Below are 27,248 nucleotides of genomic sequence, written 5' to 3'. Positions count from 1 at the left end.
CAGTCTCAGCCTTAATTGGTTTTCATCAGGCTTTTCCTTTATGGAATTGGGTTTGAGGAGAAATGCTTCGATTGTGGTATATCTGAGTCCACAATTATGCAACATGTTACAAAGGGTTTGACTGTACTCACACCTTCAGCGTCAGTAGGCAGGACGGTCTGTATTCTTGATCACGAATCCAGAGGATTGGATGCAATTAGCCAGCTGATGTAAATTCCTTTCTTTTAGGAGTACAGTGTGTTCCCTTTGGCTCTGGACTCAGCTCTCCTTTAGAGCAGATGGGCCTCCAGGACCTGAGCTGGGTATCCTTGTCTTCTGAGTATGTGGGCCAAGGGAGGGCGAGGAGGGAAGAGGACAACATTTGGCTTATGTAGGTTCTGAGCCTAAAGAAGTGCCCCCTCCACCAAAACTCAGCTCACCCCACAATTCTTTCTAGCAACTTCTAGTTTCAGAGCTTGAGAAAACAAAATGAAACAACACAGAAATAAATAAAAAACAAAACAAAACAGGGACTTTCTGGGTAATGAGGCCAGAGGATTATTTCACAATAGGCAAACTTTTTTTATATGACATCTGGAGGATTAAAATAGAACAAAAGAGCTTGTCTGAAGAACCTAGAAGTGACATTAGCAAGTGGTTAAATTCATGGAATTCAAATATCTCTTTCATCAGTCATAGCCAGATTGGGTATTAACAATACCTCGAATTTGCAAAATTCATATTTTCTGAGAAGTTAAAAACTTTTTGAGTAACCTCAATTTTTCCTCCCCAAACCATAGTGAAATATTCTGTTCCTTGTTTGATAAATGAACAGACTGAGATCTGTTGAGACTAGATTAATTTCACCCATGGTGAAGTTAAGACTAATTTCTAATTTTCTCTCCTAGCCATCTTTTTCTGAAAAAAAAATCTCTCTCCTATTATTACCCAGATTTCCCCACGTTGGTGAGTCATGCGTCTGTTCTATACAAAGAAGAGAATTCTTAATTTTCTGCTGAGCTCATTTTTGGTGCCACGCTACCACTGCTATTTATTGAGTACCTACTATGTGCCAGGAACATCGCACTGGCATTATAGTGAGAAGAAAGACAAAATCCTTGCCATTATTATCATGTTTAATTTCTAGTAAAGGAGATAACACAATAAGCAAATAAACAAATGAATATATAGTGTAATATTCCATGGTGATATGTTACAAAGAAAAATAATGCAGGTAACTAAAGCTTGCCAGGGGTGGAGATGGAGAGGATGATTTTTTAGGTGGAGGAGTCAAGAAAAGCCCCTCTGAGGAAGTGACACTTGGTCAGAGACCTGGGTGAAGTGAGGGGACAGCCATGTAGCTATTTGGGGGAAAAGCATGCCTGTGGTACAAAGGAACTCAATGTTCCAGGACCAGCAAGCAGGCTGGTGTGAGTGGATGAGCCAAAGGACAGAGGCAAGAGATACAGTAGGGAGGGGCTGGGTCATTTAAGGATTTGTAGACCAGGTCAAGAGTTTGGGATTTTATCTGAGTTGGTAGGAAACCACGGGAAGGTTGAGAGCAGAGGAGTAAAGCGATCAGGTTATTGCAGTTGTCCAAGCTGAGATGATGGTGGCTTGGTTGGAGGGGATAGCAGTGGAGACAGTGAGAAGTGCCCACTTTGGGGATCTATTTAAAAAGTCGAGCCCACAGAATTTGCTTGATTTATTGGATGAGGCTGTAAGGAAAACAGAAGAGTCAGATATGACTCAGATCTTTGGCTTGAGTACTCAGTGAAAGATGTTGCTATGTTGAGAAAGGGAAGATGAGCAGAAGTTGGTTTAAGGTTATGGGGGAGAGGTAGATTCAAGAGTTCTGTTTTGACCAGGTAACTGGCATCTAAGTGGAGATATTGTGTAGGTGGTGGACAAACAACTCATTTGGGGAGTTGTGCTGTAATGGGGAGGGGAGAATATCAGGCAGCAGCTGGAAGGAGTTGTGGGGGGCTGGAGAGTTGAGCTACTTTTATAGACTTTATTTTTTAGGGCAGTTCACAGAAAACTTGAGTGGTAGGTACAGAGATTTCCCATTTACCCCCTGCCCCAGCACATGCACAGCCTCCCCCATTATTAACACCCCCCACCACATGGTACATTTGCTACAATTAATGAACCTACATTGACGCGCCATCATCACCTAGAGTCCATAGTTGACATCAGGGTTCACTCTTAGTGTTGTACATTCTATGGGTGTGGACAAATGTATAATGATGTGTATCCACCATTATAGTATCATGCAGAATAGTTTCACTGCCCTAAAAATCCTCTGTACTCTACCTGTTCATCTCTCCCTCCCCTCTAACCTCTGGCAATTAGTGAGTTTAAAAAAAATTATTTTGTTTGTTTTCTGAGAAGGGAGTTATTGTGGTATAGTGGTATGCTGATGAAAATGCTGAAGAGATAGAGAGAGAAGGAATGCTGGCACAAAGCTTTTGAGTAAGAGAAAGTCCAGAGGATTTGTTGCATAGATGAAAGGATGAGCCTGAGACCCCAGCACAGACAGTCCTTCCACTGTAACAGGTGGGAGATGCTGAATAATGGGTCAGAGGTAGGTCTCCCAGTAAATGTGCTGGTGGGAGAAGAGATAAATCTCTTCTGATTGCTTAATTTTCTCATCAAAATGAAAAGCAAGGTTGTCACCTGAGAGAGAGGGGAGGACAAGGACTGTTAGTGGAGAAGTCACGTTCAAGTTTTATTGAGCAACTATTATGTGCCAGTCACCATTTTTTGGATCGAGGAAAACAGTAGTGAACAAAATCATGTCCTCGCTTTCACAGATTTACATTCTAGTAGATATGAGAAGGTGTGAGAGGTGAGAGCGAGTATTAGTCAGTTTTGCTGCAGTGATGAATGACTCCAAAGTCTCAATGGCTTATAACAAAAAAAGTTTGATTCTCACTCATGCTGCATGTCAACTGAGGATCATCTGCAGCTCTGCCATGGGCTGTGGCCCTGCTCCAGGCTGAGGGTAGATTAAAACTCAGCTCCATCTTGGTCTTCTCATTCTCAGATCTCAGCTAGAAAATCAGCCCCTGTTTGGCACGTGCCAGTCTTATGCCACAGGAATCGAGCAGGAGAGCTTGCAGAAACATGCAATAGCTCTTAGAGGTTTTTTGGTGCAGTGGCCACATTCCATTGGCCAAAGCAAGTCATAGGCCCAGCATGACACCAATGGGATGGGGAGGTAAATTCCTCCTGCTGAAGGCATTGCAACTCGCAAGAAAGAGAGCAGGCAGAGATGTAGAACCCTCCAACAAGAAAGAGGGTCTTTTTCTATTCTCACTCTGTCTAGCCACAGCTTTAATTATTTTGAGTGAAGCAATCAGATTATTGCAGTTGTCCAAGCAAGATAATGGTGGCTAGGGGGCCGGCCCCATGGCCAGTGGTTAAGTTTGCGTGCTCCACTGCGGCAGCCCAGGGTTTCGCCGGTTGGGATCCTGGGCGCGGACATGGCGTCAGGCCACGTTGAGGCAGCGTCCCACATGCCACAGCCAGAAGGACCTGCAACTAAGATATACAGCTATGTACGGGGGCGGATTTGGGGAGATAAAGCAGAAAAAAAAAAAAAGATTGGCAACAGTTGTTAGCTCAGGTGCCAATCTTAAAAAAAAAAAAAAAAAGCATGGTGCTGGCTGTAAAAGAAAAAAAAAGATAATGGTGGCTAGGTCTGAGGGGACAGAAGTGGGGACAGTGAGAAGCACCCACTCTGAGGATCTCTTTTAAAAGTAGAGCCCACAGAATAAAAATAAAATAAAACATTTTACATCAAAAACCCAGTAACTATGATGATTTAGTTTCCTGTTTTGTATTCTTGTTCTTCTGTTCGTTTGCATACGCTTCTTCCTCCCTCCAGCCCATCAGGATGAAATGTAAGACCTTATACTTTTGGTGAAGAAAAGAGACATTCACACATGTAACCTGCTTAGGAACCATGACACTGTTACACAGGGAAGTTCACAAGAAGAGAATGGACGCTGATTGCATCCACATTAATGGACAGCAAAGTCAAGTCTGGAGTCAGTTTCTGAAGTCACAGGGACTGGAATTAACTTGGGGGGTCACAGTTCAATAAGTGTTTATTGGAATAAATGTTTATTGGAATGACTAACTCCTTGGACTGATGGAGTGGGAAGTAGAGGGCCAAGAACGAGGCTGGTGGCATCCATTTTGCGCTGCCGTTTTCCATGTGGAGTTGTGGGTCAAGAATGCCAGTGATATGAGTGCCTTCTGATTGACAATGACGGTAATGACTAGGCAAGTGTTGCTTTGGACATTTGGTTCCTGCCTCATCTTTGGGCCCTACCTAAGCCCTTCTAGACAGGCTTGTATTCTGGTTACTTAACCCAGTTTTTAAAGCATGAAAACACTCTTCTTTTTTAAAAAAGAATTATATTAAATGTGGAAACTCAATTTTAAAATTGACAAAAGCAGAATCACTCTAGTTGAAGTGGGTGTGGAGGACCCAAAGGTCTCCAACCCAGCCTTTCCCTACCTGCTCTGGTGGTCTCAAAGTGCCATCACAGATCCCTAGACTCAGTAGGACCATTTAAAAATATAGCATGGGTGATTCACTCCATGAAGAATGCAGAAGCAGTTGCTTGACTGTCAACTGATAGATACCTCAGATTAGAATATACTATTGAAACAGCATGCCCAATTCAAAGAAGCAGGCTTGTTAGGAGATAAGAAGGAATATTGCAGTAGGTCAAAAAGATGTCTATGTGAAAATTAATCACCCTGAAAATAGAAGCATCCAGGAAATATTTGGATGAAGATTTTAAAAAACACATTCCTAATATGAATTGCAGAAGATGGAGGCCAGATACATTCTGATGAAGGAATGTTTTTAGAATTTTCATTATTCAAAAGAAGGTTTGAATGAGATAAATGGTGTAATTACCATCCTCTACGTCAGTGGTTCTCAAACTTGAGAATGCATCAGAATCACCCAGAGGGCTTGTTAAAACACAGATCACTGGGTCCCATCCCCAGTGTTTCTGGTTCCCTATATGTGGCATTTGCTGGACCAGAGAATTTGCATTTCTAACAAGTTCCCAGGTGCTGCTGATGCAACTGGCCTGGAAACTACACTTGAAGAATCTTTTCTCTATGTAATTCTAACAAAGAAGAAAAATTGGATAACGGTAGAAGTAGCAGGAATTTGGGGGGAAAGTGGCAACTTTTCTATTTATTTTCTTAGAACTTTTGATAACCATAGAGGGAAAGACTGGAAGTAATCAGACATATACATTTACCTTTAGAAAGGAATGTTGCAAAAAGTTCATAAAAAGACAGATAAAATTAGATGGCATAAGACGTGGAGAGGAAAGATGGCATGAGAAAGTTGGAAGGCTAAAACACTTAATTTCTGATGGTATTGTTGCAAAGAATGATGCCAGAAAGGAAGGAAATTAAATGACTAAACAAGGAATTCTGCAACACTAGGATTTCAAAAGTACATGATAGAAAAAAAGAAAAAGCAAACAATGGTGATTATGAGGCACAGCTTTGTAGAACAGAGTTAGAAAAGCTAAAATTCAAATTGGGCTGAGGTTTGAAAGAAGAAAAAGAGAATTACACCCAAAACAGCATTGTAATGAATAGTTAATAGTACAGAACAGACAAGGAGCCTAATTCTCATCTTGCTTTTGTTTTTTTGTTTTTATTTTTGTCAAGGAAGAAAGCTTTTTGTATTTTTAAGAGGAAGAGATAGTTAAAGAGTAGTTAACAACTCTTAATGAGGTAAAATCTCCTGGAGTACAGCAAGAATTAGTAAATAAAATTTCAAAGCAGTGTCAGAGATCTTTAACAAATCATAGCTGGTTCTCTAACAATATGATGATGTCATCTGCCATTGAAATAATGTCTTATTTCCATTTATTTCATTTTCTTGTCTTACTGCTTAGTCAGAACTTTCCAAAACAATATTTAACGACAGTGATGAGAGTGGACATCTGTGTCCACTTCCTAAATTTTCATGAGAGAGTTTATTATTTCATCATTTAATGTAATATTTTATTATTTTTAAATAATTTTTACAGATTTAGTTACTTTTCCCTACTCCCATTTTATTTGGAAGAATTTTTGGTATATTTTTTTGTCCTTTCTAAATGAATGTGATTTTTTTTTAACATAGCTATCACAATATCATCTAATACACAGACCTAGACAGTGAGTGGACCAAAAACTGTTCATTTGAGCACCTACAGATGTTCAACTGAGAGAAGATGGGCTATGATATAGTCTAAAAGTATATCTCAAAGCTTTTTAAGGGTTATCATGTGGAAGAGGGGTTATTCTTATTCTAAAAAGGCCCCCAAAATAGAACAGGCGCTCAAGGGCAGAAGCTGCAACAATATGGATTTCACTTCTACATAAAGAATTTTCCAGACGTCACAACTGTCCAGATATGGACAGTTTCTGGATAATGAGTTTCTGGCCACTGGAAGTATAGGGTAGAAATTGCTACCTTCTCTCCCCTCGCACTGCCTTTTCCCCAGCATGAGTACCAGATTGATAAGATGGTAAGAGTCTAGCAGACATTGTCTATGGTCTGTGTTTCTGTGGCAGCCAGGCAGTGTGTCAAGGGCTGTCTCCAGTCTCTGCCTTGAAAAGGTTCAAGGCAGGTCACTCCCACAGAGGGCTGGGCAAGTGTCTGTTCTGCACATCCAATTCTCCCCATGTAGGTTGCAAGGTCTGAACGTGGGCTTAAGTCTCAGATCTACCACCCTCTCCAACCCAGCTTTACCATCAGCAAAGCCAGTATTTAATCTCTGTGTTCCTCCTTATTTGTGTTCTGATCATCAATTCCAACATGCGAGGTAGGAGGTGGAGGGGATGGTCTCCACACCAACAAGCAATTCTCAGACTCTTGTTGGGTGTCCTACAATTCAACACAATGCTGACACTATCTACCTGGAGATAGTGTCAGATCACACAGGTTAGGGTTCAATCCTATAAGACTGCCCACCTGCTTCAGATGCCAGTCACAAGCCCGGGTTGCTGCCTGTGCTTCTGATAAACCAGCAGCAAATTGGACGTTCCAATGATGACCTCCTTGGGTTTGTTTAATTTGCTACAATGGTTCACAGAACTCAGGGATACATTTTACTTAGTAGATCACTGGTTTAGGATAAAAGGATACAACTCAGGAAGAGCCAGATGGAAGAGACACATAGGGCAATGTATGGGGGAAGGTCACGGAGCTTCCATGTCCTCTCCAGGTGTGCCATTCTCCCTGCAACTCCATGTGTTCACTGAACCTGGAAGCTCTCTGAGCCCCATCCTTTTAGGGTTTTATGGAGGCTTCATTACCTAGGAGTGGTTGATTAAATCATCGGCCGTTGGTGACTGATTCAACCTCCAGCCCCTCTCTCCTTCCCGGAGGTCTGGCGGGTGGAACTGAAATTTCCAACCCTCAAATCACACAGTTGGCTCCCCTGGTTACCCGTCTCCATCCTTAGGGGCTTTCCACCTGTCACCTCATTAACATAACAAAAGACGCCCGTATCACTCTCATCACTTAGGAAATTCCAAGGGTTTTGGGACCTCTGTGCCAGAAATGGGGAGGAAGACCAAAAGTATATTTCTTATTATAAATTACAATATCACACTCCTTCTTTCATTTCTCAGCAGGTTCCGAACTCAGAAGGGAGAGAGATGAGATTAATTAGCACCCTGAAATCTCAACATTGTGGGTAGAATAGAAAAGACTTAAGCACTGAATAGGTTATGGGGCCTATAGTTTCTTCCAACCCTAAGATTATATGACTCTATAATGACTGTTCAATTCCGTTCCCTTCTCTCATTCAAGAAAGCATAGAGGCGTGCAGGAGAGTCACTTCATGGCTTTGACAGGAGGACGACCCAAATCAGGTTTGAAGAAGCTGTCTCAGATCTGCTTTCCTTTCTGGGATCATGTTCCGTTCCAGACAAACAAAATGTCTCTTCTTAGAGCGGGGAAAACCAACTATCATAGAAGAGGGAAACAAATTAAATTCTGTTTTTCAACTTTTTTGTACTAGAGAGAAACTGTGTTTTTGCTTAAAGAAGTCAGATATAAAGGAAATGAAAAAAAGGAAGGAAGGATACACGTGAAAAAAACAAGAAATTCACTAGCAATTCTGGTTCTCTTTCTTTGAAGGTCACAATTACAGATATTTTGATAAAGACATCCTCTTTAATGTTTGTGGTCTTTTCACATGATGGGGGAGACACAGTTGGCGCTGTTTAGTCAGAAAGCTGCCATCTTATCTTGAAACGTGGCAGAAGACAGAAGGTGGGGGAAACAGAAGAAAAAGTTTTTCATTTTCCCCAAGGTCACTTCATCATTTTTCTAACCACACACATAGGCGTACTCCACACTTTTCATCTTGATTCTTATGCTCCCTGTTAGGAAACAATCCTCTAGTTTAAGAATGTGAGTTTTAGACAATGAGAGTGGACTGTGGAGAATCGTTATTTGGAGTTATTAGACAAAAAAAAAAACAACTTGAAACGCAGTCTGAATTCAAGTAGGATCATAAATAAACCATTGAATAAATCTATAATCCATTGAGTTTGTAATTGAATATTTAAGAAATGGTAGCAGATGATTTCTGGAAGTTTTTATTGCAAAAGACGTTTTTATGTAAGATACTTAATAGTATGTATGTGGCCTGTACACCAAATCCTAGAGCTTGGAAATAAATTACCTTCTGAAATGAAAATTAACAGGGGAGTGCAAGCTCCCATAGAAGAAAAATTGGAGATCATTGCGTGAGTGTCTGAGAATCTAGGTACACATGTCCAGCGAAGAAAATGTATAAGAAGCCGGTAGAGTTAAATTATGAATGTAATTTTTAAAAACTTAAATATGATAAATTTTTGGTTAGCTGTTAAAAGAAAGTGTTAATAGGGGCTTCCCAGTGGCAGAGTGGTTAGATTCCCGCACTTCACTTTGGCGGCCTGGGGCTCACCTGTTTGGATCCTGGGCGTGGATCTACACACCATTCATCAAGCCATGCTGTGGTGACATCCTACATAGAAGAATTAGAAGGACTTACAACTAGGCTATACAACTAGGTACTGGGGCTTTGTGGAGAAAAGAAAAAAAGAGGAAGATTGGCAACAGATGTTAGCTCAGGGCCAATCTTCCTCACCAAAAAGCATTAAAAAAAAAAAAGAGAGAGACGGTGCTAACAGAAGGAAGATCATCTCTGTCCAGAGAGTTTTTGAAAGGAAGCCCAAAGTGCAAGACTTTGCCATCCAAGGAGAGAGTGCTCGATTCAGCCAATGTGCATGCTTCCTTTGTAGATGAGAATGTACACAGATGATGTTGTAGGAGTCAGTTCAAGACAACTTGGTCACTGATTCGCCTTGCCTTATCCTCCTAGGTTCCAAATGTCTCTCTTCTAGACCTCCTCTCCTTTCCTCTTCCTTAAAAGGAAATCAGAAGTAGCTCCTCAGAGGTAGAGGAGTCTTAACATCATCTAGTCCATGATTTGAAATGATGGTGTCCTGGCACGCTGGTGGGTCTTTATCTGCGGTGTGGAGTGTGGCAAGTAGTTACAATGATCCCAGCATTCACCAGTTTCATAAATTAGAATACAGTTATCCTTACAACTTCATTCCAACTGACCTGTGTGAGGCTATTCTTTTGAGAGAACAGTGAGTGAAACTGTAGCTGGTACCCATTCCTGGACATCTGTCTGGGGTGTATTTTGGTGTGCTTCACGTGTGCCGTGACATATCCACTTCAGTAACCCATATGATGCACTTGGGGTTCCTCCACCCAGAGTCCCCTTTGTGCACCTCATACCCATTTGCAAGTTCCCTTTCTGTATTCAGCTCAGAGCTGAGTTATATACACAGTGCAAATAAGTTACTACTGCTGCTGATGAAATCTTGGAAAGTTGGAATGTGTGCACACAGTCCTAAAATGGCAATAGCAGTATAGGCCATTTTAATAGCACCAGAAACAATGTAAAGACCTACTGCCTGCCCACCAGAAGAGCTCAGAGGTGAGAGTCCTCAGCTCTCTTCTGTTAGTTCCCAAATATTTCCAATACCTAAATATTTCCAACACCTCTATCTTTGACATTTTTAAAATTAGATCAAAAGTCTCCCAACTTTATGTTGTCTATAAGAAACCCACTTTAAGTAGAAAGACACATAGAGGTTAAAGGTAAGTGGATGAAGAAAAATACACCATGCTAACGCTAATCAAAAAAAAGCAGGCGTAGCTAGATTAATTTCAGATACAGCAGACTTCAAAGCAAGGAAAGTTATCAGGGATAAAGAAGGACATTACATAAGGATAAAGGGGTCAATTCTCCAAGAAGACATAACAATTCTTAACACGTAAGCACCTAACAACAGCATCAAACTACATGAGGCAAAAACTTATAGAAGTGCAAAGTGAATAAAATGAATCCACTATTATAGTTGGATATGTTACGACTCTTCTCTCAGAAAGGGACAGATTCCACAGGCAGAAAATCAGTCAGGACACAGTTGAACTTAACACTTCAATCAACTGTAATGGATTTGTAGACCACTTCCTTTAACAACAGCAGAATACACATTTTTCTCAAGCTGACATGAGATATTCACCAAAATAGACCACATTCTGGGCCATAAAACACACTCTAACAAATTTAAAAGAAGAGAAACAATACCATATCTTCTGTCAGACCACAATGAAATTAAACCGGAAATCAATAACAAAAAATATAACTGGAAATTCTCCAAACAGTGGAGATTGAAGAACACGCTTCTAAATAGCACGAGTCAAAACAGAAATCTCAAAGAAAGGTAAAAATATTTTGAACTAAATGAAAATGAAAACACAACTTATCAAAATTTGTGGGATGCAGAGAAAGCAGTGCTTACAGAGACATTTATAACATTGAATGAATATATTAGAAAAGAAGAAAGATCTAAAATCAATCATTTAAGTTCCCACATTCGGAACCTAGAGAAAGAAGAGCAACTTAAACCCAAAGTAAGCGGAAGAAAAGAGAGTAGAAATCAATAAAACTGAAAACAGGAAATCAATAGAGAAAATTAATGAAACCAAAAGCTCGTTCTTGAAAAGATCAATAAAATCAAATCTAGCCAGCCTAACTGAGAAAAAAATAGAGAAGACAAAAATGAAATGAAAAGGGGGACATCACTACAGATCCCATGGATATTAAAATGATAATAAAGGAATATTATGAACAATTCTATGCCCACAAATTGTATAGCCTAGATAAAATGGGCCACTTCCTTGAAAGACACAATGTGCCAAAACTCAAGGTTACAAAACTAAACATACTCTTACCATACAATCCAGCAATCGTGCTCTGTAGTACTTATCCAAAGGAGTTGAAAAGCTATGTCCACACAAAAACCTGCACAGATATTTATAGCAATTTTATTCATAATTGCCCAAACTTAGAAGCAACCAAGGTGTCCTCCAGTAGGTGAATGGATAAGTAAACTGTGGTCTATCCAGTCAGTGGAATATTATTCAGCACTGAAAAGAAACGAGCTATCGAGCCATGAAAAGACATGGAAGAACCTTACAGGCATATTACTAACTGAAAGAAGCCACCATGAAAAGGTTATATACGTTATATTCCAGCTATATGACATTCTGGAAAAGGCAAAACTATAGAAAACGGTAAAAAGATCTGTGGTTGTCAGGAGTTATTGGGGAGGATGAATAGGGAGAGCACAGAGGATTTTTAGGGCAGTGAAACTACCCGTATGATACTATAATGATGGCTATATATCATTATACACTTGTCCAAATCCATAGAATTCTCCAGAATATTTTTAGGGTTTATTTCCCACTCTCTGCAGCTCATATGTCTTACAGAGGCTTCCAGCAGGCTAGCCATTTCTTGCTCATCTGACCTGATTATCAAAATATCAAAATGTGATGTTCTGCAGGATGCCTGGACTATCCAGATCTCTTCAAACATGATGACAGAGGGTGGGAGAGTTAACCTGGTGCAAAACTGTAAATGTAGATTGTTGTCTTTTGCAACTAGTTCTGATTGAAATAAGACTGAATTCATTGGCAAAACCATATTGCCACACGTTATGTACCCAAGACTGCATTAATCGCTCTGGCAAAAATACCATATTTCCAAACAGTGGAGATTGAACAACACGCTTCTAAATAGCACATGAGTCAAAACAGAAATCTCAAAAGAAAGGTAAAAATATTTTGAACTAAATGAAAATGAAAACACAACTTATCAAAATTTGTGGGATGCAGAGAAAGCAGTGCTTACAGAGACATTTATAACATTGAGCTGCAACAGGAGTGTCTACCTGCTTGACTTTATGGTACTCTACTGTTATTTTTCAGGATCTATCTGATGTTTTCCGAGGTGAGCCTGGTGAATTTAATGGAAATGTGATGGGGACCACCACCCTGCATTATTTAGATGACCATTAGTCCACAAACTATGCCCCAAGGACCAAATCTGACCCACTGCCTGTTTTTGCACAGCCTGCAAGCTCAGAATGGTTTTTACATTTTTTAATGGTTGGGGAAAAAAATCAAAAGAAGAGTAATATTTTGTGATACAATGAAATTATATGAAACAAATTCCAGCGTCCATAAGTAAAGTTTTACTCAAACTCAGAAATATTTCATTTACATATTATCTGTAGCTGCTTTTGTTTTACTAAAGCAAAGCCAAATGACTGCACTAGAAACTGGATGGCCTGCAAAGCCTAAAATATTGACCAAGTCCTGCTTTAGATCCTAAGTGTGGCACCAGTCTTTGCCATTCTTCCAAGTTCTTGGAGCACAGTATTGTTTTTTATTTTCTCTCTTGACTTGGGAAGAGGGAGCTTCGGAAACTTCCATTTGGCCTTTGTGACTATCACAGCCCCCACCCACCGGCCAAGGAACCATGGTAGGGCTTTGCCAATTCTCAAGTATGTCGATCTCAATTACACATTCAGAAACTGGGGAAACAAACTACTGGGTGGGTCCACGTAAGCTGGACCTTGGCCAGGACTCCATTTATTATCTGACCTCTTATTCCCCAACTTGAACAAAGGGCCATGATAACCCTTCAGGTCTCCAGGTATCAATGTCAACAATAATCCTCAAACTTTTTTATTATTTCTCTTTCCCCAGCACAGTTGCCTGAGTAAAGGGCCTCAGGTCCCTTGGGTGAAGGACCAGGGGGAATTATTATGATGTGTACTTGTAGTGGTGTTACAGAGTCCTTCCTCCTGGGGAACTTGGCTCCTCTTCCATCAATGGATTCTGCGTCTGACAACTGGCTCAGGTCTGGAAGTGGGGCAAAAGATCATGACTTTTTATTGGGATGACTTCCCTCAGCCTCCTGGTCCACCATCCTTCACTTTTTTCTGATGGTCCAAGCTGAGTAGAGTCCTTGTTAGCTGCCCAGCTAGGCTTGCTGACAGCAAGGGTGATGATACCCCCATAACAGAGGCCAGGGGCTAGCTCTTAATCACCAGAACACAGGGGATGGGGGGGATGCGTGAGAGGGGTGCAATTATCATCACGAGCAGCAGGGTGTTGAAGTGACAGTCACACAGGCCTGACTTGCACAATTATGGAGATGGTTGTTAGAATACGGCAGTGCTAGGGGCAGAGTCCCTGTCTGGGTTATGCTGCTGCTCAACCCTAACTAGAGGCTAATGGCTGGAGGCAAGTAGGAGAGGATTTTCTCTTGTGGAAAAAAGAAATCTTTACATTATCTTAAAACAAGGGGACAAGCTGGCAGGGCATAGTTTTCAGTGTTCTCCACCCTCCCACTTACTCAGGAGATGAGAACCGCTTTGTAAGCCTTGAGGGAATTTCTCTGGCTTTCAAACTTGACTTTCAGTTGCTTGTTAAAGGCCCACAGCTTGTTATTTTCTGTTTGCAAAATGTCGATGGAACTTAGTGGTAGACATTCGCTGTTGCTCTGGTCTGAATGTTTGTGTCCTTGGCCCAAATGTACGTGTTAGAATCTTAACACCCAAGGCGATGGCATTAGGAGGTGGGGCCTTTGGGAAGTGATTAGATCATGAGAGTGGAGCCCTCATGAGCGAGCTTAGTGCCCTTATAAAGAGATCCCAGAGAGCTCCCTCATCCCTTCCTCCGTGTGAGGACACAGCAAGAAGACAGCCTCTGTAAACCAGGAGGTGGGCCCTCACCAGACACTGAATCTGCGGGCATCTTGATCTTGGACTTCCAGCCTCCAGAACTGTGAGAAATATATTTCTGTTGTTTATAAGCCACCCAGCTTGTGGTACTTTGTTATAGTCACTCAAATGAACTAAGACACTATCCAATCCCATTGTCCTTATAGCTCCCATTTCCTTGAACTTCCCAAACACCTAATACCCCACACCAGCTATTGCATTCCTTTCTACTGGTGTGCCATCCCAATTCATCTAGAAAGTTCTCTAAAATTATGACTCTGTTCATTTCCATTTAAGTTTGCTGTCTTTTCTCAGTCTTGCCATCCAAGCCTCATACCATGTTTTCAGCTGGGTCTGTTATCAGATGTACCACAGCCACTGAGACCTTCGCACTAATTTTGGGCACAGGTAGCCCAGGTTTTACCTCTGTTCTGCCACCATATCTCCCCTTAAATCTCTGCTGTAAGATCCTATTTGTAGAGGCCATTGCTTCATTGTATTTTAAAAATTCATGGCAATATATTTGGTCCCCAGACTCGTCTGTTCCACCACAATATTTTCCTTGGGTAATTGTATTTTCTTCCTTTTTTTCTTGGTATAACTTTGTATTGATCTGTGTGGACTACATTTTCCATTTTTGTAGAAATTTCAATGAGTCAAATCCCTCCTAAACAAGCTATTTGCAGGCAGCTTGGGTAGGGAATATCCTGGGGGCGTGGTCCAGAGTAGCAGAAATTCTTAGGCACGGGGAGTGTGTGCCTATTCTTTTCTTTCAGCCTTTATTTCTCTCCATTGGCAGCCGCAAGGATACTCACAAGGCAGTTTCTCTCCTCTACCTTGCCTCAGTTACAGAGAGCTTCCTTCAAAAGTGCGTTCTTCATCCACCCCATCTCCTCTGCTTCTCCTCTGTGTCATTTCTACTGGTTCAAACAAGGGAATCTTGGTGTTGCTCACAGTGTAAGCCTCTTATCTGGAGAGCTGTGTTCTTCTGGTGTCTGAGCTGTTCGGCTGCTGTCTTTCTTTCCCTGCGTATGGCAGCCCTGCCCCAGAGTCCAGAGTCATGATGCATCCTGGTCAAAGATGGAGTTTGCACTTCCGCTGCTGATCCTATCTGTGGCTTTAGGTGACGTCTGAGAAGATACAAAGAGCAATGCCAAAGCTACCTTTCCCTTTTAAAACTGGAGGGCTCATTCGGCCTTGGCTTTGAGACTCAAAGTCAAATAAAGTCCTTAACTTTCTTAACCATAACACATACTGATCTTGGATGAGTTTCTAAGAAATTGGGCTCAGAAATTCCACGATGGAGCTCAATAAAATTTAAGGAAGCATCCAACAATTTTAAGTCCTGCTGCAATGATGTTGGAAATAAGATGTTATCTCAGCCTTATGAGTATTTTTCACTACGTAGAGATGGCATCCCAGTGAGTTTGGTCTGTGTTCATGTTTGATTAGGGGAATAAGGTGTAGAGTCTAGGAGAACAGGTCTGAGAAGCAGGAAGCTCTGGGATCACGTATTTAGAACCTGGGGCGAATAATTTCTCCAAATTGCCATGGCTTCATCTATAAATGAGGGTGATGACACCTACCTCATAGGGCTCCTCTGAGGAATAAACTAGATAATGTATGTATATCACTTGGCCCAGAGCCTGGTACATAGAAAGTGCTTGAAAAATGGCATCGTTTGTCAGATTGGGAAGAACAGGGGAGTTCTAATGGGAGTATGGAGACGAAACCGTAGACTAACGGAGATGCATCTGGTAATAGCATCTCTGTCCTGGTCACTATTAGAACTGCCTTCCCGTCAGGAGGCAGCTTATTATATTAAACAGCCCACTAAACTCAGGCAGAGTCAGACAGACGTGAGTTCTCAGCACAGTTCAACCGTTTACTAATTGTGTGACTTTAGCAAACTACTTGACCTCTCTGAGCTTCAGTTTCCCGTTCATCATAACACCTGTCTCGCTGGGTTTTTAGGGATAAATGAGATGATTTACGTCAAAATTCCCAGCATACAGTCAGCACCAGTTCTCCTCCACCATCCTGTGAATGTTTCAGCTCTGTGCTGAGCCCCCACGACTACTCTGCAACGCTTTTGCTCCATTGGAAGAGAGAGTGTAACTTGAAAGGCTTGCTAATCCCTCAAAACCCTCAGATCACAGATAAACTCATTTCCCGATCCTGCCACGTAAGCCACTGATCTGGCTTTGAGGCCCAGATCACACATTGAGGACCACATTAAGGTTGTCACTCAAAGCTGTACTTACGATCAAAGTTCTGGAGCAAGGCTGGCTTCTGCCCACGCACACTGGCGATGGCACCAAACAACACGGTGGAAAGACAACAGACCCCACCCAGTCACCGTGCACAGATCCAGCTCTCGGTCCCACTGCCTGAAGAGTGGGAATGCACTGCTAGAAAGCAAGAAAGACATTTTATAATTTCATTAACCATTTTAGGTGTGTGCATATGTAAACTCAACATCTAAAACATATCCACGTTAAAGTCACAAGTCATGCACAGAAATTGTGGTTTTAAAAAAGTAAATTCCTTATTGAAAGGATTTGTTTTTCAACCAATCAAAGCAATTAAAAATTTATAGAAAATCTCGTCAACAACCAGAACAGACATCGATGGGTAGAAAATGAATTAAAAATTTTTTTAAAATTGAGAAAATTCTACATACTTTAAAAACTTTCCACTAGGAAAAAATATGAACAAGCAAAAAACATAAATAATGAATTGCTATAATCCCACCTACCTGGAGGAAACCATGTTGGCAAATATCCCTTAGATGCTTTTTCTGTCCATATTTACATGTTTTTAAAACAAAAATGGGATCCTTCCACTTAAATGGTCACCCAACAAAATTGAATTTCACTGTCTTTATTATTGTTTAGTCTGTTTCTAAATGTTTGCTATTATAAACATTACAGAGCAGAGACAGCCATAGAGAAAGACAGAAGGAAAAAATTGTGGGGAAAAAGATTTTTGTAAATCTCTGAAAAATGGACAAAACTGCTTAGATCTATAAAAGTAAACAAAAATCATCCTTAGCGGTATATCAGAAGTATCACTACACACAGAGTCCCTGGGGAAAATCATTTTTGATCTTATTATAATTTTGCTCCAACTGTCATCTCATACAACTTGTTTTCCTTCCAGCACGCCCACTCCTTATTTTCCCTCCTCCTGACCCCCCTCCAGTCTCTGTCCACCCTTATGCTCCTTTTGTTGCAGCCAATCTCCTGCTGATTTCTGGTTTGGGATTAGTTCTCTATCTCCTTCCTGCTCTGCTCCCTCCGGTGGCTGAGCAGTGCTGAAGAAAGATCACACAGCTTGTCTCACTAAGTGCCATGGGGATGTTTGTTCTCCAGCCTGGGCTGGTCCCTTTGGCCTCTTATCTCGTCCCTCTTCCGAATCTCCACAATTTGTTTATCCTGCCTGCTAGTTGCATGGCCTGGGTTATTTCCTCCATCTCATTAAGCCTCAGATTCTCAGTTTGTAAAATAAAAGTAATATTAGTTACCTTTGACAGGAAGTGGAAGCAAGAATCAAGTTTCTAGTAAACTTGGACATGTGGGAAAAAAGATTTCCTCCTGAGAATCCAACTAGAAAATTCCCAGGGCCAGCCCAGTGGCTCAGCGGGTAAGTTCGCACATTCCGCTTTGGCAGCCCAGGGTTTGCCAGTTCGGATCCCAGGTGCAGACCTACACACTGCTTGGCAAGCCATGCTGCGGCAGGCGTCCCACATATAAAGTAGAGGAAGATGGGCATGGATGTTAGCTCAGGGCCAGTCTTCCTCAGCAAAAAGAGGAGGATTGGCAGCAGATGTTAGCTCAGGGCTAATCTTGCTCAAAAAAAAAAAAAACCAAACCAGAAAATTCTCAAACCACGGAGGTGATTGCATCTATGGTGTGTAAGCCAAAAAGTTGTCTGTAAATGTGTGACTGAATGATTTGGAAATGTGCAAAACTCCAGCCAGAAGGGGAAGAGCGGAGTGGTAATAAACATCCTGCCAACCAGAGGCCAGATAATTAGGGAGGCTTGCTAAACAGCAGAGTCCACTTGGAGATGCCCAAAGGTTGTGGGCCTCAGAATCAGGGGTTTTGCACACCCACCTGTGCTTTCATCAGGGGAAGGGGAGACCCCGTCTTGACACCTTCTGTCTTTGCTCTCCGGGCCCTTTCTCCTCCAGAGCTTGGTAGAGAGCCAGAAACTATCAGAGGCACTCAGGAAATTCATTTTATTTCTCAAATGTTCCATGAACATATCCTCTTTCAAGAACAGCTTCCCCTCTCCTTTCCATTAACCATGTTTTAAGTCCTCCTGAAAGCTTGGCCCAAGACTCCTTTTTCTCTTGGCCTCAGCCGACACAGAGCATCACTCTGGAATCAGGTGTGTGTTCGCCTCCTGGCTATGCCACTTGTTAACGACGCCCATGTCATAGTTATCTGAGAAAGTCATCTCACCTCACGTGGCCCCATCTGCACGATGGGGCTAATACTGCATCTGCACAGAATTGTGAAGACTGTTCCTTGAATCAAGGCCAGCCCCTCCCCTCCGCCGCCTGGTGCATGGGTGAGGTAACAAAGGGCCAATGGACTCTACTTGAGGAACTTTGACCAAAAAAAGTAAATCATTCCTTTTCAGGGCATCATGCAGCATTTTACACAGTGTTTCAAGGGCAAAGTTTCCTCAGACTCCAGTATGGACATCTTTCCCCTTACTCCGTGTTTTCTGCTGAGAGAAAAGGCTAACATCTTTTCTTCTCTCTCTTCCATGCTGCTCCTGGCCGTCTCCCTGCTGGAAGTCCCCCTGGGGCTTCTCCCCCATACCTTGGCCACGCCAGACTTTAGGACAGAGAGAGCAGCCCCTGCTTCCTACATTTCCCTCATTCCCCTCAAAAGGAAGCATCCAGAAGTGTCCAGAGCCCCTGAGAACTGTGGCTCTTTACTCTCTCTCTGTTACGGACTGCAAGTTTGTGTCCTCCCCCCAAATTCCCATGCTGATGCCCTAACCCCAATGTGATATTAGGGGGTGGGGGTCTTTGAGAGGCAATTAGGTTTAGATGTGGTCATGAGGATGGGGTCCCCAAGATGGGATTAGTGTCCTTATATGAAGAGAAAGAGACCAGAGCTCTCTCTTTCCACTACGTGAACACACAGCAAGATGGCGGCCCCTTACCAGCCAGGAAGCGGGCCCTCGCCAATAATCAAATCTGCCTGCACTTTGATTTTAGACTTTCAGCCTCCAGAACTGTGAGAAATGAATGTCTGTTGTTTAAGTCCCCCAGTCTGTGACATTTTGTTCTAGCAGCCTGGGCTGACTAAGACACTCTCACTGCCTTTGTTCTCAAAGAAATTTAGTGGGGAATTTCTGATGAATGTAATTCTACACCATGTTACATGAGGATTAAGGTGAGGGAACGTAAGTACAATGCCAGTAGTACAAGGGAACAGTAAGCCCTACACAGGTGGGGTCCCGCATTTAATATCTGCCAAAAAACCGGCAGAGTTGCTTAACCAGAGCAGCTAAGAGAACAGTCTGTTTCCTCGTAGAAATCTGCCTTTCTCTGGTTATGTAGATCCTTGCTTGGTGCCGGTCTTGTAGAATGTGGACTGGGAAGATTTCCTTTCTTACCTCCAAGCCCTGAGCTGCAGATCACTCCCCTTCTCTGCTAATGGTCTGGCTCCATTTTCACTTTGAGCACTCAGTCTCTATCAGTTGATTTCTACAGGGCTTGCTCCTTCTAACATATTCTGCAAAATACCAGGTGCTGTAGACTGAATGTTGGTGTGCCCTCAAAGTTCATGTGTTGAATCGGAATCCCCAAAGTGATGGTACTAGGAGATGGGGCCTTTGGGAGGTAATTAGGTGATGAGGGTGGAGCCATAATAAGTGAGATTAATGCCCTTATCAAAAAGACCCCCCAGAGAGCTCCCTCCGTCCGACATGTAAGGACAGACTAAGACTGTCCCTCCCTGGGCTTTATTGGTGGACTTCTACAGCAGATACTGCCTTACCACCACCCAGACCTAAGAAGGCTTAGGAGGGGTAACTCTTGCTGTTGTTGTATGGCATTCCTCTCTTCCAAATGGATATTATGTGCTGATCTTTCACATGCGGATTGTTGATTATGTCTTTATAATCAGTGTAATCAGTATAACCCAGCAATCCAGCCCTGAGCACGTTGTCTTAACTGCCAGAACGCTCCTGTTCTCCCCCAGGGCTGATCCTTGCAGCTCTGAGAATGACTTTACTCCAGGACTCAGGATTTCTCTCCTAATGCCATGCTGATATTTTATTTAGGATTTTTGCACTGAGAGTCATAAGCGAGAATGGGCTGCAGTTTGCTTTGGGCTGTATTTGTTGGGTATCACTACTGCGCTACCTCCATATGACAAATTTGAAGCTTGCCTTCTTTTTCTAGGCTCTGGAACGGCACAGAAGAATTCGTCGGCCCTAACGTTCTGGTAAAATTCCGCTGCGGAAACATCTGGACCTGGTGTTCTTTTGGAGCGGCTCTTTGCTTTTCTTCTCTACTTCTCCTGTGATAGTTGGTCTGTTGAAATTTTATAACTCGTCTAAAGTCCCTTGAGGAGAAATTATGTTGTCCTAAAAATTATCTATTTCATCCAGATTTTCTGACTAACTTGATAAAACTGAGCTAAGTCATCTCTTAAGGTAAGTTTAGGGCCAGCCCCGTGGCCGAGTAGTTAAGTTTGCACGCTCAGCTTCGGCAGCCCGGGTTTTTGCTGGTTTGGATCCTGGGACAGACCTAGCACCACTTGATGTGGGCTGGGTGAGTTGAGGAGTCAAATGAAAGATGTCTTAGACTCTCAAGGTCTGGTAGTAGTGCTCCTATATTCAGAGAATAGCATTAAGGAGCATGGGGACAGGACCCATGGGCAGTAAAGAGCTGCAATGAGTTGAAGGCAGGGCTAAATTTATAAGGCATAGGTATGTGAGTTATTTCTTTACAAGACAAAGGAAAGATTATGCAAAAAAGTCGTTAAAATGGTATCAGTGCAGGTGGGGTCTGGTTAGCGGGTGGTCCAATAACTTTGGATACAAATCAGGTAGAATCAGGTCAGGACGTCCTATACTTCCCAGAGGCTGATATAGATCGGTTATGTAAGCCAGGATGCCTTGGGCTTTTCTCCCTGGAGCAGCCTTGATCCTCATCATAAAATGCCCCCTGAACCCATTTGGTCCCAAAATCTCTTGGGGATACGGACGATGGTCAATCTTCTGTAACTACTTCCGGCTGTACAAGGTCATAGAGCTGTCCGTAAATGGGGCCACAGGGGGACAGGCAGGAAGTTCAGTGGACTGGAAGGTTGTGCCTGAGGAGTCCAAGGCTGACAAGGTATACAGATCCTCTGGAGATGAGAGAATCATTTGATGAAAAGTGGTCCAGGAGGTGAAACTTTGTTGACATGTGTAAGACAAACAACAAAATAGACAACAAACTATAATAGAAGCAATATGATTAACCCAATGAATAAGGCTTTGATAGTAGTCCAGAGACCTGGTCCTATTCAGGAGTCCAATCAATCATTTAGGGATAGGGTAGGGTCAGACATGGATTTAATTTGGTGACTCATATTGGATAGGAGGCCATAGATATTTTGATGGCAGTCAGGAATATAGACACAACATTTCGTTTTTATAATGGCACTAGTGCCCCCCTGTGCTGCCGTCAAAATATCCAGTTCCATTCGGTTTTGGAGGACCACCTTACACACTTGGGATACTTCTAAATCGAGCAGAGAGAGGCTATATTGTGTATCATTTAATGCCTTCATGGTAAGTTTGTTTAGGGCTTCCATGTGCTAGATGACACTTTAAATTTCTAATTGGGGAAGGAAAATTGAGGCAGGGTGATCACACCAGTGGAAGACAGAGCAGGTCCAGCATTGTCATAGGTCAGCAAGAGGAGATACAGTAAATGTAGTTCTACCTTGTATCCAGATGAAGCCTAGGGTGCATCATCCACTCCATCCAGGCAGCAGCCAAGGCCCTATGTTGGAGCCACATAACTACTGAGTGCCATTAGGGGCTAAGCAATGTATGCTGGGCCATCTACCCCAGTCAGTCCCAAACCAATCAGTATTTTTTAAGGCTATGATATGAGAACACATATAACGGGGAATTTGTCCCATAGGTCGGGTGCTGTTAGGCCATGTATCACAAGTCTGATTGGTTTGTTCCTAACATAGAGTGGTCTTTTGGCTAAGCTGACCACTAGTAGGAGTGAGCTAAATATATTCGTCCCAAATTTGATAGAGTCAATCCTGTGTGTATTGATAAGTTGGGGATTTTACCTTAGGAACTTGTTGTTTACGATCCACCTGTGACACAGCAAATCTAGTTAGTATTTGGGCAGGAAAGTTGAAGGAAAAGATTTGATTGTGGCCAGGGAGCTCCCAGGTGTCAGAGACGGATGGCCACAAGGAGACATTATGATCAGTAATAGATGAATCTTGTAGAAGAGAAGATCTAGAATCTAATATCCATGAATGTGTACTATAGCTTCTACTGAAACATGATTTTTCTTTCTAGAATCACCCTCATTTTTACAAAAGATAGTCAAGTTAAGATTAGCTCATTTGCAAAATAAGTGTAGTTTCAATAAAACTTGGTCCAATTATTTACATAAGTGTAGCAAGAATAGCAATTGATCATATAGGCTCTTTTAAATCTGCTTTGCTGGAATTTTTTATGAGGAATCTGATTGAACTTTAAAGGTCTTTCGAGGCCAGAAAAGCCCAGCCAAGGACTTGCCATCAGATTTTTCCTGCAGTACCTACATATTTGGGAGGATTCCTCTCTTTTTGAGGTCCTCCAAAATATTTCAAGCTTCCTCGCACCTGCCAGATACGTGAGCTTCCTTACTTACCAGGAAAGGTTGCTGGAATCTCTGTAAACAAGGTACCAGGCCAATATTTCCAAGTGGCTTTATTCCAGAAAGTCCAACCTTTGCTCCTAAAAAGCTGTCTTGTTGTATCTGAGCCTGTATGTTTCTCTCAAATATGACAGTCCAGTCAAAGCCTCGGTAATATAACCAATGTGTCTTGTTATAAGGAGAACAGATTCTTATTGAATTTATGCAAATAACTATATTGCCACAAAATAACCATACTCACTCACTCTCTGAGTTTCCAAATTCTGGAAGGACCAGGTAGAGAGAAAAAGATAAATGTTTCAGTTCTGTTCATAAAGGTATAATTTTACCAAATTGCTATAAGTCATAGTTAGCATAAGAGGAAAGAAAGAAAGATTCCCTTAAATCTGAGAAAACAAAACAAAACATCAAAAACTCAACAATATTTCAAACAAAAGTTATAAAAAATTATAATCATCCTCATCAGTTCATACAGTCCCATATAATTGACTCTTCATCTTAATCTTCTGTTAGCAGTTTTATGAGGTCATCAGTTTCTCCATTAGAATTCTGTAATTTCTTACCCAATTCAGTTTCATGATCTGAAACTTGATCAGAAACCTGTACTTTAGAATCCTATGTCAGAATCCTTTCCATGAATTTCTCTGAAGATGACATATTTGCAAAAGCAAAAAGCATCAGAGTAAAACAGCAACTATCTGCAAATGACAAAAGACTCAAAAGGGCGATTGACAAAGAAACTTGGCTACTTCTGTGACATACAACACCTTAAAATAACAACCAGAATTATGACTGATAACAGGGACAGATGAGAATTTTAGGAATGTTATATAATTTTAAACCATTTATATCAATAGCATTCATCCACGTAATACCACCTAAGAAAGTTTATCATCACTTATTTGACAATGCTTCCCATGTAATTTAATAGACCAAATAAGCCTAATTAGTTTAGTATTTTTCTCTTCATGGGAAGAGAGAGCAAATTTCTTTAAGTCTCAGGGGCCCTCAGAAAATCCTCAGAGAAATTTTCCTCCTTCTACCAGGTCAAAAGAAAGCCGTCATTCAGGATTTGAATATTTTTTGAGGGAGAAGCTTGTCAAAAATATCAAAAGATTTTAAAACACTTGTTCAAAGATGAAACAATGCTCACTGTGAAACAATGCTCAGGTATATATTCAAAATGACAACAGAAACAGTCAAGAGCAGTTGAAACAGTCAAAAAATCTTAAATTCACTTCTGAATTTCTCTTTCACACACCTACAACTTTCTTCTTACATTCAGAATTTGTCCCATGCTTTCTTTCTTCCCTTCTAGTACATTAGGACAAATTTATCTTTCTTAACCCAACAAACAAAAATACTTCCATTCTTTGTACCCTCTTTACTGAAAACATACATTTTAATTTCCTTGTACACAAAGCTGTTTTCCTTTTTAATTTCCAGTAGCTTTAATTACATGTATTAATTAGAATTTTCAACCCTTTACAGACTCTAGCAAAAACTAAAAAGGTAAGCAATTATAAACGGCCTTTTATATCAACATTTTAAACACTTTTCATAATTTCTGGGAAATACGCCACTTCACAGTAATAAAACTTAATAAAACAGAGGTATGTTTTAGCCTCTCTGAAATGCTTTAGCCTCTCTGAAATAAGAAGCCAAAAGTAAATGACTTAGATACATTTGGCAGTAATATTTCAGTGTTCCATCCTATCCAAAAATGACCCAGATACTCAACTGATTTTTATCATTTAACTTAACTTGGCAAAACTCAAGTTTGTTACCAAAAAGAATTTGGAAGCTGTTTTTTACCCAAGTATACAGACCATAAAACATCATTATTGTACCCGAAAACTCTTACTCATTTTTATCTATTTAAATCATGTTTTCCAACAATTATGTTCCAACTACCCACGAAAACTTCATAAGACATTAGACAAAATTAGCTATCATTTAAAGCTATTATTTTGCTGATGAATTTCTAACAGACAACATGAACTTATTTGACTAGCAAACCCAGGCTACATGTCTGCATCATATCCAAATACTGACAACTTTGAGGACATGCCTATTTCAATCAAACCAATAATCTTGAACAAGCTTTCATTGCCAAAGATTAATCTATATCAAGTTAACTTAAAAGGCATTGGGTTAATTTCTATTACACTTAGAATTTATGTAAGCACTTACTTTAAGTCAATTAAACAGAGCTCCTGATTTTGGCCACACCATCCAGAGGTAAAATATCACACATATATAACATACATATGGACACACATACACAAAATCTCCACAGCTATTGTTTTAAAATTACTGCCTCGAATCAGGTACAGTAATACACAGCTCCCTAGTTATGAATCCGAATTTTATTTTAAGCTTTTTTACCAATATTTCTGGAGAAGACACTCAAGATGCTAGGTTTTTTGTCAAGGGCACGCTTATGGCCATTTTTTCCTTTTCCCCTTTTTTTTCTTCAGTCTTAGGAATTAGTGATGAGCTAGACAGTCCCTAAAGGATTTGCAAGCTCTTTGATATAAGGGAAATGGATGGAACCTGAACTGCCTCTAGAGCTGCTTTTCCAGCCTTACAAGGATTTTCTAAGGACAGTTGCTCTTGATTTCTCAGAAACTGGGTTGTGACTCAAATGACATTATAGGTTGATCTACCTTTCCAACTACATCATAAAGGCACAGAGAACCCATCAGGTTTTCTCCGAGATGGAGTTTCTGGGGCATAACTCATCCAATTGAAAGTGCTTCCAATTAGTTAGACTGCAGCCGAGGGGTGAGTCTCCCGGGATGCATGGGATGTTCCCCATGGTGGTAAAGCCGGTGTCTGACTGACAGTGGGCCAGAGAAGGGTGCAGAGCCTGACTGCAGGCATTGACATAGTTAGAAGATTTATTCAAGTCTCACTCAGCCTGGGCACTTAGTCCCTGAGCCAGCACAAGGTGAGCCAGGGAAGCAGGAGGCAAAGGCCTGGAGCTGGCTGGGGGCTGGGGCTCCTAGTGCCAGGATTGAGAGTTAAGTCTCTGGCAAAAGAATATCAAGTTTTCAATTTTACAGATGGTCCAGGTTCTGCTCAGGTCCAGCCTGAACTTAACCTCGACTTGGTGACAACAGAGGAGGTGACAAACGAAACAGACAAAGAAAGGAAAAGAAGAGATCAGGAGATCGGGCCTCACCCTCACAGCCTCTTGCCAAGAGTTATCAAGATAAGGGTCACATGACAGTTCCTGTGCCAGGGCACACAACCCTAGTAGGACAGTTCACAGAATGAATCACAGGTCTCCTATCCTCATAACTGACTCTGTAGGCACCTAAAATACTCAACAAATCAACCACCAAGAGAGGGCACCCCACTTGGGGTTGCTGGGGTGATCAGGTCTGGAAACCAGAAGGGGTGACCTCCCAGGGATGGAGTCTTTGACTCTAAAGATTTCTTTGTTTCTCAATTGCAAAGCTCAAAAGGAGACCAAAATGGCCACTGTAACTTTAAGAGAGATGAAAGAAAGGGGTCCATTACCCTGAAATCCCCCTGAACCTAGGGCAGCATCCTACCTGTTGTTCCTCCTGTGGGGTTCCTACAGCAAGGGGTAATGGGGGCGTCCCCCGGCATTGCATCCCGTGTGTATCTTCCCTGTTATGCCTGGCAGTAATAGGTGCCTGGTGAATGATCCCAGAGATAAAAAGAATAGAGAAAAACAGTGAAGAATTTTCTGCTGGTCTGGGGGACATTCTACCCAATTGCGTCCTGGAGCCATTCTCCCCAAAAAGGATTCCCATACTCAACCAAAGGTTAGAGTTTGGTACTTTCCTTGAACCAGAGTCCCAGTTGGTACTTGCCCATGGTTTGGAGTTTGGTCAGGAGCCATAGGGAGGGATCCCAATCCAGCCTTAGGAAAAGAAACCTGCCACGGGAGTCTTGGAGATTGGCGAGCGTCCTAATGACTTAAGTGGTTGACCTTGTGCCCATGTAAGATTTATGTATTAGAGATAGGATTAGGAAGGAATGGATTAATTCATTCTTCATCACCCTCAGGCTTAAGGTACTGATTCTCTTCAAGCTGAATGCTATGATTTGCCCCGTAGAGTAGCCATGGGCAGCAAACGTGGATTCATACAGCTGTCTGAGAAGGTTCCCAATGAATACGTGAATTTAGAACCATCTTTGA

General features: G+C 41.6%; 1 protein-coding gene across 1 annotated transcript in view; it reads right to left on the bottom strand.

The window, feature by feature from the left end:
- Positions 1-18,017, bottom strand: part of IL2RA (interleukin 2 receptor subunit alpha) — an 80,171-nt gene extending 62,154 nt beyond the window's left edge. Inside the window, exons 1-3 of the mRNA XM_008516887.2 lie at positions 17,690-18,017; positions 16,428-16,574; positions 132-315 (exon numbers count right to left, since the gene is read on the bottom strand). The gene's annotated coding sequence lies outside the window, so the exon portion shown is untranslated. The remainder of the gene's footprint in view (positions 1-131; positions 316-16,427; positions 16,575-17,689) is intronic.
- Positions 18,018-27,248: the final 9,231 nt, after the last annotated feature.

This window comes from Equus przewalskii, chromosome 30 (assembly GCF_037783145.1).
Source record: "Equus przewalskii isolate Varuska chromosome 30, EquPr2, whole genome shotgun sequence".
In the NCBI taxonomy this organism is placed as follows: Eukaryota; Metazoa; Chordata; class Mammalia; order Perissodactyla; family Equidae; genus Equus; species Equus przewalskii.
Note: the sequence above shows the minus strand (reverse complement) of the source record. Positions and strands in the feature narration are given on the sequence as shown.